This window comes from Thamnophis sirtalis, unplaced genomic scaffold (assembly GCF_051295495.1).
Source record: "Thamnophis sirtalis isolate CommonGarterSnake01/CBP01778 unplaced genomic scaffold, rThaSir2_p1.2 scaffold_3, whole genome shotgun sequence".
Classification (NCBI taxonomy): domain Eukaryota; kingdom Metazoa; phylum Chordata; class Lepidosauria; order Squamata; family Natricidae; genus Thamnophis; species Thamnophis sirtalis.
The window spans coordinates 36965358-36974052 of NW_028261383.1; positions in this window are offsets into that span (position 1 = coordinate 36965358).

The following is an 8695-nucleotide window of genomic DNA, read 5'->3' on the forward strand; positions in this document are numbered from 1 at the left end:
ATTTCCAATGGTGGAAAATACACATTTTTAGGTAAATAAGTTATATTAAAGCAGTCCAACTATGCCAACTTGGATGGGAGACCAATAAAAAATACATCCCTATAATGTAAAATAAACTTGGAAATGTTCATTCTTTTCAATAACGGTCATAAGCCTTCCATTCATGGAGTTAGTTTCTTGATCTGTTGATGATCAACTTTTTGTGCAGCAGCAACCACACCCTCGCAGACATTGTTCAGAAAGGTGTACTGTTTTCCTTCACCTTTAATCTCCTGCTTAAGAAAGGCCCACAAGTTCTCAATAGGGTTTAGGTCAGGTGAGGAAGGGGGCCACATCATTATTTTTTCATCTTTAAGGCCTTTACTGGCTAGCCACGCAGTGGAGTACTTAGATTAATGCGATGGAGCATTGTGCTGCATAAAAATCATGGTTTTCTTGAAAAATGCAGATTTTTTCCTGTAGCACTGCTTGAAGAAAGTGTCTTCTAAAAACTGGCAGTACGTTTGGGAGTTGATTTTGAGCCCATCATCGACCCGAAAAAGTCCAACTAGCTCATCTTTGATAATAACAGCCCATACCAGTACCTCATGTCCACCTTGTTGGCATCTGAGTCAAAATGGAGCTCTGTGCCCGTTATTGATCCAGCCAAGGGCCCATCCATCTGGTCTGTCAAGAGTCACTCTCGTCTCATCAATCCATAAAACCTTTGAAAAATCTGCCTTCAGATATTTCTTGTCATTTCAAATCATGTATCTTGTTCAGTGGTGGTCAGGTTTCAGCCTTCTTCACTTTGGTTCTATCTCTGAGCACTGAACACCTTGTACTTCTGGGCATTCCAGGAAGGTTGAGGTTCTGAAATATGTCAGCACTGGAGGATAATGGGTTCCTGGTAGTTTCATGTTTGATTTTTCTCGAATATTTGGCAGTTAATGTGTGTCTTTTCTTGAGACCCTGTTGACTATTTGATGCCCTGTTTCCCTGAAAATAAGACCTCCCTGGCATGACCTAAAATAAGCCCTCCCCCAAAAATTGGCAGCACAGCAACAGCCATGAGGTGACCACACTCACTGCCTCCTGCACCTCAAAAATAATACTGTATATACTCGAGTATAAGCCTAGTTTTTCAGCCCACTTTTTGGGCTGAAAAAAGCCGCCTCGGCTTATACTCGAGTCAGTGAAAAATTTGCCCGAAATGGAGGAGAAAAAGGGGCGGGGCCATGCCGCTGGGTGACACTCGTGAATGGCCCACTGCCCCTGTGAGTTTCCCCTCCCTCTGTGTCAGTTTGCCGCGCAGCGCGCACCGCACCATCCCCCCTCCTCACGTTCTAATGTAATGCAGGGCTGTCTTACGATTCCCCTTCCTCCCCCTCCTGCCGCTCTGCAACGATGTCCCACCTCCTCCTTGTTATGGCAAGCAGCCACATAGCGATGTCCCACCTCCTCTGGTACAGTGATCCAATGATAGGAATCACTGTGCCGTGTGTCATAGGAGGCGGGACATCGCTCCCGCGGCTGCACGGGACATCATCATCACAGCGGGACATCAGCATCATGAGGTGAGTGAAGTATTTCATTGAATACACCGCTAGTTTACTGTTTTTCTTTGAAATAAATATTCAAAAACATTATTGGTATCTATTTTTATTTTTGAAATTTACCGGTAGCTGCTGCATTTCCCACCCTAGGCTTATACTCGAGTCAATAACTTTTCCAGTTTTTTGTGGTAAAATTAGGTGCCTCGGCTTATATTCGGGTCGGCCTATACTCGAGTATATACGGTAAGACCTCCCTGAAAATAAGGCCAAGCGCTTATTTCAGAGGTCAAAAGAAAATAAGACGCTGTCTTATTTTTGGGGAAACATGGTCGTTCTGTGATCACAGCCCAATATCTTGGCAATTTCAAGAGTAGCTGCATCCATGTGAAAGACTTTTTACAATGTTTGACTTTTCAGAGTCAGATAAGTCTCTTTTTTGTCCCATTTTGCCTGAGGAAGAAAGCTGCCTAATAATTATGCACACCTTGATAAAGGGTGTTGATCTCCTTAGGCCACACCTTCATTACACAAATACACATCACCTGATATGCTTATATTTACTAAGCATTCCTGTTTATACAGCTTGGAAATGGAAAATAAACATAAAATGATGATATGGTCAAAATACTCACTTGCCTAATAATTGTGCACAGTGTTTACTATTAAAACTCTCATTCCCGTAACCTTTAACTGGGGGGGAAAAAGATGCATCATAGGGCAACAATTTTTGAACCAAGGTACCTCAAATGGGCTGAACTACATCCAAAATCTCGAGCCCATAAATGGAATTGAAATTTGGCAAATTTTGTAAAACCATTTATGAGACAATAATGATCATATAACACAGTTTATAGTACTAACAATAGCACTTAGGCTTATATACCGCCTCACAGTGCTTTACAGCCCACTCTAAGCGGTTTACAGAGTCAGCATATTGACCCCAACAATCTGGGTCCTCATTTTACCCACCTGGGAAGGATGGAAGGCTGAGTCAACCTGGAGCTTGATGAGATTCGATCTGCCAAACTGCTGGCAGCTGGTGATCAACAGAAGTAGCCTGCAGTACAGCATTCTAACCACTGTGCCACCGCGGCTCATAATACAAAATGTTTCCTATATTGACATTTGTGCTATTCATTTCAACACGGGCTGTTTTCAAGGCAGCTACGTCTTTGAACATATCTCAACTTTCCCCCTGAAGGACTGTGGTTGTTGAAGGCATTAAGGAATCTGGCAAGGAAATATCTCTGAGTCATGCCTAACAATTGACTATGCTTACGCATAACCCACGGGTCAGATGTGATGAGTTTTCCCATGACAGGTGAGCGAGACAGGATTTGACCCATGCAGGATTAATCATAAAACATATGACAAATACACATCTGAAGGCATCCATGAGCATTAGACTCAATCTCCATTGCCATGCCACTGTCTTGAGGTTTAACTTTCAAGGATTCTAGCGGTTATTCCAATTGTGAGAAATGACAGTGAGAAGGAGGGAATTAGACCACCTTAAAGGTGCACAAGGTGAGTTGTACAGGTGGTTCTCGCACGATACATGGGTGATAGAAACCCCGTATTGTCAAAATGTGAAGGGATTTAGCATGATAAAATGTAAGAATTGGAAGGGATCTAGTCCAACTCCCTGTCCAGCGAGGAGTCTTCAACTACAGTTATTATGTACACAATGCCAGTGACAGTCCTGGAAGCCATCTTTGACATTGGGCCTTCAGGCCTGCCACATTTTCTGCTGTAGGAAAATGGGAGGGGGGATTATATGGAGTATGGGATATATATACCCGTATTTTTCGGAGTATAAAACGCACCGGAATATAAGACGCACCAAGGTTTTAAAGAGGCAAAAAAAATTAAAAAGTTTTTACACTCTTGACACCTCCCCAAAACAGCCCGTTTTTTGAAAAAAAAAAGGGGGGGCATGGATAGCCCTTAGGAGGCTTGTAGAATGCTCCTGAGGGGATGGGGGGGGGCAAAATTGAGCAAACAACAGCCCATTTTCTGCTCATTTCTGCCCTCCTCAGCCCCCAGGAGCTCTCCGAAAGCCTCCTAAAGGCTATGCATGGCCATTTTGGTGAAGGGGCGGGGTTTCAGGAGGCAAAAAATGCTGTATTCAGAATATAAGACGCACCAAGTTTTTCAGCCTCTTTTTTGCGTCTTATACTCCAAAAATATGGTAGTTTAAATGACATTCCTTTCTCAGAGAGGCAAGGACACTTTACACTGCACCTGGAATGGTGTGACTGGGAGGCATCTCCAGTTGGGACGGTGCCTGATTGGGCCATGTGATGGACTTGTGGGTGCTGGGCAGGGAGTTGAACTTTCAGTTGGGTGGGGAAAACCTGGAAACTTTCAGAATTGGGTTTTTCCAGATGTGCCAATATGACATCTCTAATAAAATGGAACTGAGGAATCTCAAACCTCAGAGCCTTCTTTCATTGGGGGTGTTACTTGGAACCCTGTCAGCTAATGGCCTTGTTGGCAACAGCAAGAAGACTTTGGCTGAATTCCAAAACTAAGATTTGGTGGTTGCTGGTACTTAGCTGGGAAACCATTGACATATTTTTTTTACAAAGTGCCCATGAAACCACTAGGAGTGAAAGATAATTTTGGGATTATCTATGTAATCATGTTACCAACATGTGAAGGTTAGCATATATATTGTTTTATAGTTATCTTGTTCATATATAACTTTTGCCATATATATTTTTTGTGATAGTAAGAAATGTCTAAAGGAATGAAGAGATGACCACAAATGTTAAAGGAGATAAAGCCAACACAATTTTGGGGGGAAAAGTGGAAAGCCTGAGAAAAGAAAACTCAAAGCAGGGTCCAATTGGTTCTGTTTGATATAAGATGGGGCACACAGAAATTCTGACAGGTTCTCAAGATTCTGTTACGATACTCTATAAAGTAGTTTTGGGGGAAAAGGTGTGATGCCAGTTTCCTGACCTGGCCTATCTTGAAGGATTGACCTACATGAAACCCAGACAAAGCAGACTAGAGAGAGAAAACATCTTGTTTTGGAGGACTTCAGCTTATACAGTATTGTTTTTGCCCACCAGAGGCCAGCAGAGCTGGCAGCAGATTCAGACACTGAGGAGGTTGGGGAGGAACATGGGCCAGTCCTGGAGTCTGGGGAAGGCTTGGAGGAGGGCTCTGCATCGGAGGCAGAGAGGGGACCAAGATCATCTGGTAGTTATTTGCTGCCTCCAGAACGTCCGGAGCCTCCAGAGTCTGATATCAGCAAGGCAGAAGAACAGCGGGAGCCTGCTCCCAGTGTGCGCATGCGTAGAGCTGCCAGAAATCAAGAACAATTCAGAAAACAGGTTCGACTTGGGAGTAAGGCTTGGCTCCTCCAATGATTGCCTCCTCCCATAAGACATGAAAGAGAAGAGTGAACTTTTGCAGGAAGCAATTCGTTCATCTGCTCAGTTCAAGCTTGGAAAAGTTCTGTTTGACTGTGCTAAGTTTGGCCTTGCGCTGCATTAGACAATTGGGTTTCTGGCAGCATTCCCAGGAAGATAAGGTGGGTGTTTATCAACATTCCGCTGCGACTGTGGCAACTGGAGCAGACATCTGTTGGAATCTTCAGACTGTTGGTGACGCCTTATGGTTAATGACCATAATTTACAGCCGTATAAATAAAAGAAGGTTTTGGGGACTAAGATTGTGATTTATGCTTTCTCGGGAAGCCTAGGTATATGGAAAAATACCAGAAGATTTAACCAAGGATAATTCATACAAAACAGTACCCCAAACACGCTTCTCAAGTTAAAAGATGGATGAAGTGATGGCACTCAAGTTAAAAGTGCCGACAGGAATGAGAAGCACAAACTATGTCCAAGCCTTCTCAGAAGATATAAAAGGGACAAAATTCTAGTACTTTAGAGGCATCAAATCTTCTAAAATTCAAGTTTTGTGGGCTGTTTATGCTGAATTGTGTAGGGATATGTGTACATCAATGTATGAGACAGTGAATGCATGAGCATCAAAAAGAGCAAGGAATGGCAATTATGCTTATGTATTTTTTGTTTGATTTCTATTGCCACGAACCTCATCATGTGACTACACAAATTATACAAATTATACAATTCATGATGTGTCATGACATCATGATACGGGTTCTGCCAGATGCCTACCACTGATCCATAGCATTGGAGGGTGTAACAAAATCTCTCTTTGTGAAGATGGAATGCACAGTTCTTGATGTTTGAGCATGTAAGTTGTAAAAGATAAGGCTTAACTCATACGCCATTGCACCTATTTCATCTGGTCTTCCTATACTTTTCCAAAACTGATATTGAGACGAATTATCAGCATAGGTTTGGGAAGAAGACAAGAACCTTCCACCTAAAAAGGATTGCTCCAGCCGACTTCACTTTTTCATTTAAAGTTGAGTGTTTGTTTTTTTACAAGCTTGTATACTAAAACTGCTATATGTAGATGATACCACTCTAATGACAGAAAGTAAAGAGGAACTAAAAAGCCTCTTGATGCAGTTAAAGGAGGAGAGTGCAAAAATTGGCTTGAAACTCAACATTCAGAAAACTAAGATCATGGCATCTGGCCCTCTCAGTTCCTGGCAAATAGATGGGAGAGAAATGGAGGTAGTGACAGATTTTATTTTCCTGGGCTCCAAGATCACCGCATATGGGGACTGCAGCCAAGAAATTAAAAGACGCTTGCTCCCGGGCAGGAAAGCTATGGCAAATCTAGCCAGCATACTAAAAAGCAGAGACATCACCCTGCCAACAAAAGTGTATATGGTCAAGGCTATGTTTTCCCAGTTGCCATGTATGGCTGTGAAAGTTGGACCATAAGAAAGGCTGAGCACCAAAGAATTGAGGCCTTTGAATTATGGTGCTGAAGAAAACTCCTGCGAGTCCATGTGTGGGTTCCGGCAGTCATTACTATCGGTTCACCCATGAGCATGCCCTGCACATGTGAGTGTGCCCCGCACATGTGAGTGTGCCTCACGCATACACAGTGCAAATAAAATTGCTCTGTGCATGCACAGAAGCAGAAAACAAGATGGCGGCGCCTATGGTGCTGCCTGGAGAACTGGTTCGGGGTGTGTGGCAGGCCTGGGTTACTGCCGGTTTCAGCGACCCAGGCTGCCAAACCACCACCGGTTCGGCCAAACCGGTCCAAACTGATAGGAACCCACCACTGTGCGAGTCTCTTGGACTGCAAGGTGACCAAACCAGTCAGTCCTAGAGGAGATCAACCCTGACTGCTCTTTGGAAGGCCAGATCCTGGAGATTAAAGTCAAATCCTTTGGCCACCTAATGAGAAAGAAGGACTCACTGGAGAAGAGCCTAATGATGGGACAGATTGAGGGCAAAAGAAGAAGGGGGCGACAGAGAATGAGGTGGCTGGATGGAGTCACTGAAGCAGTAGGGCGGGAGCTTAAATGGACTCCGGGGATGGTAGAGGACAGGAAGGTCTGGAGGAACGTTGTCCATGGGGTCACGATGGGTCAGACACGACTTCGCAACTAACAACAAAAACAGATTTAATTGATGTATCAGTTTTATTTATGCCAAAAATATAAAAACAGCAGCTGTGCTAATACCCTTTTTTCTTCGAGTTCAAGGAAATGTACTTGGAGAATCTCCGCTCATTTGATAGTTTTAACAATGACCCTGTAAAGGAAAATAGGCTGAAAAGACTGTAACCAGTCCAAGGTCATCCAAAGATTTTACTGGTCATCTGGGTTGTTCCTGGTTATCCCTTACATTAGGGGTCCCCACGCCACGGCCCACTACCCACAGCCCTTTTGGAACCTGGCTGCACAAGCAGCAAGTGGCACACACATATTCACCCACATTTCAACTTGCGTGAGTGGCGGGCCGGTGTATGTGCACATATGTGTGTAGCTCAACGTGCAAATTGAGCTATGCGCCGGTCTTCCATTCATACAGTTGAGCTGCACATGTGCACATGCTGGTTTCCCTCTTCCCTGCCCCCCCCCCAGTTTGGCCACCAAGCCACAAAGGTTGAGGACAGCTACCCTACACTACATTGGTCATTAAGTACAAATTTTTAATTTATGAGTAATATTAAACAGTAGCGCTTATAATGTGCAGGACAAGCATATCCTGATGCAATGATGCCTTGCCCAACTGATGCCTGCAGGTTTTTTGGGAATTACAGCTGACGGTGTTCCCCATCAGCTGGAAAATCCAGACATTGTGGTTACAACATATCGGAAGGCATCTACTGGCTAAATGAATAACTCAAATGTGGTACAGATTGTCCCCATCTTACAACTATTTGTTTAGCGATTGTTTGAAGCTCCACTGGAAAAAATGACTCATAACCAATCTTAAGACTGTCACAGCAGCATCCCTACGGTCCCATGATAAACATCAGAGCGACTGGTTACCGTCATGTAATTACGATGATTGCAGAATCCTGGGATCATATGATTGCCATTTGTGACTTTCCCAGCCAACTTCCAACAAGCAAAATCTATGGGCGAAGGCGGATTTACTTAACAACTGCATGATTTACTTAACAAACTCAATGATTTGCTTAATTCGCTTAAACCAATTTCGTTGTATACATGATGTGCAATGGCAATAAAGGCTATACTTAATAACTATGGCAAAAAAAGAACATAAAATGAGGCATGAGTTGCTTAACAACTGCCTTGCTTAGCAATGGAAATTATGGTTCCAGTTGTGGTTGTAAGTCAAGGACTACCAGTATTGAGTCATCATAGGGATGACATGGAATCAACTGGGGATTCAAGAATAAGCTTAACACTTTGACATGAATGGATGAATACCAGTGTTTGAGGTTTTAGCTCACAACTATCAACAGATAGTTACCACAGAGTAGCACTTGGTAGAAACGCCATGAAGTTCCTTGGAGAGTTTACTCAAATGACACGATTTATCTATTGTGCTTACAAAAATCAGAATTGTGCAAGTTATGGTATTCCTTGTCCCACACTCTGTGAAGCAAAAGTTGTATTTGAAGAGGCAGAACAGGAAGAGTATTGACGGCTTTGAACTTTGGATCAACAGATCATTCCGTAAGTCAATCCAAGGTTCTCTGTCAAGGTGCCAAAGATCGGGCTCACATTGTCCTACTTTAGACCAAGCTCCCTTGAAAAGCTTTAATGAGGTGAAAGA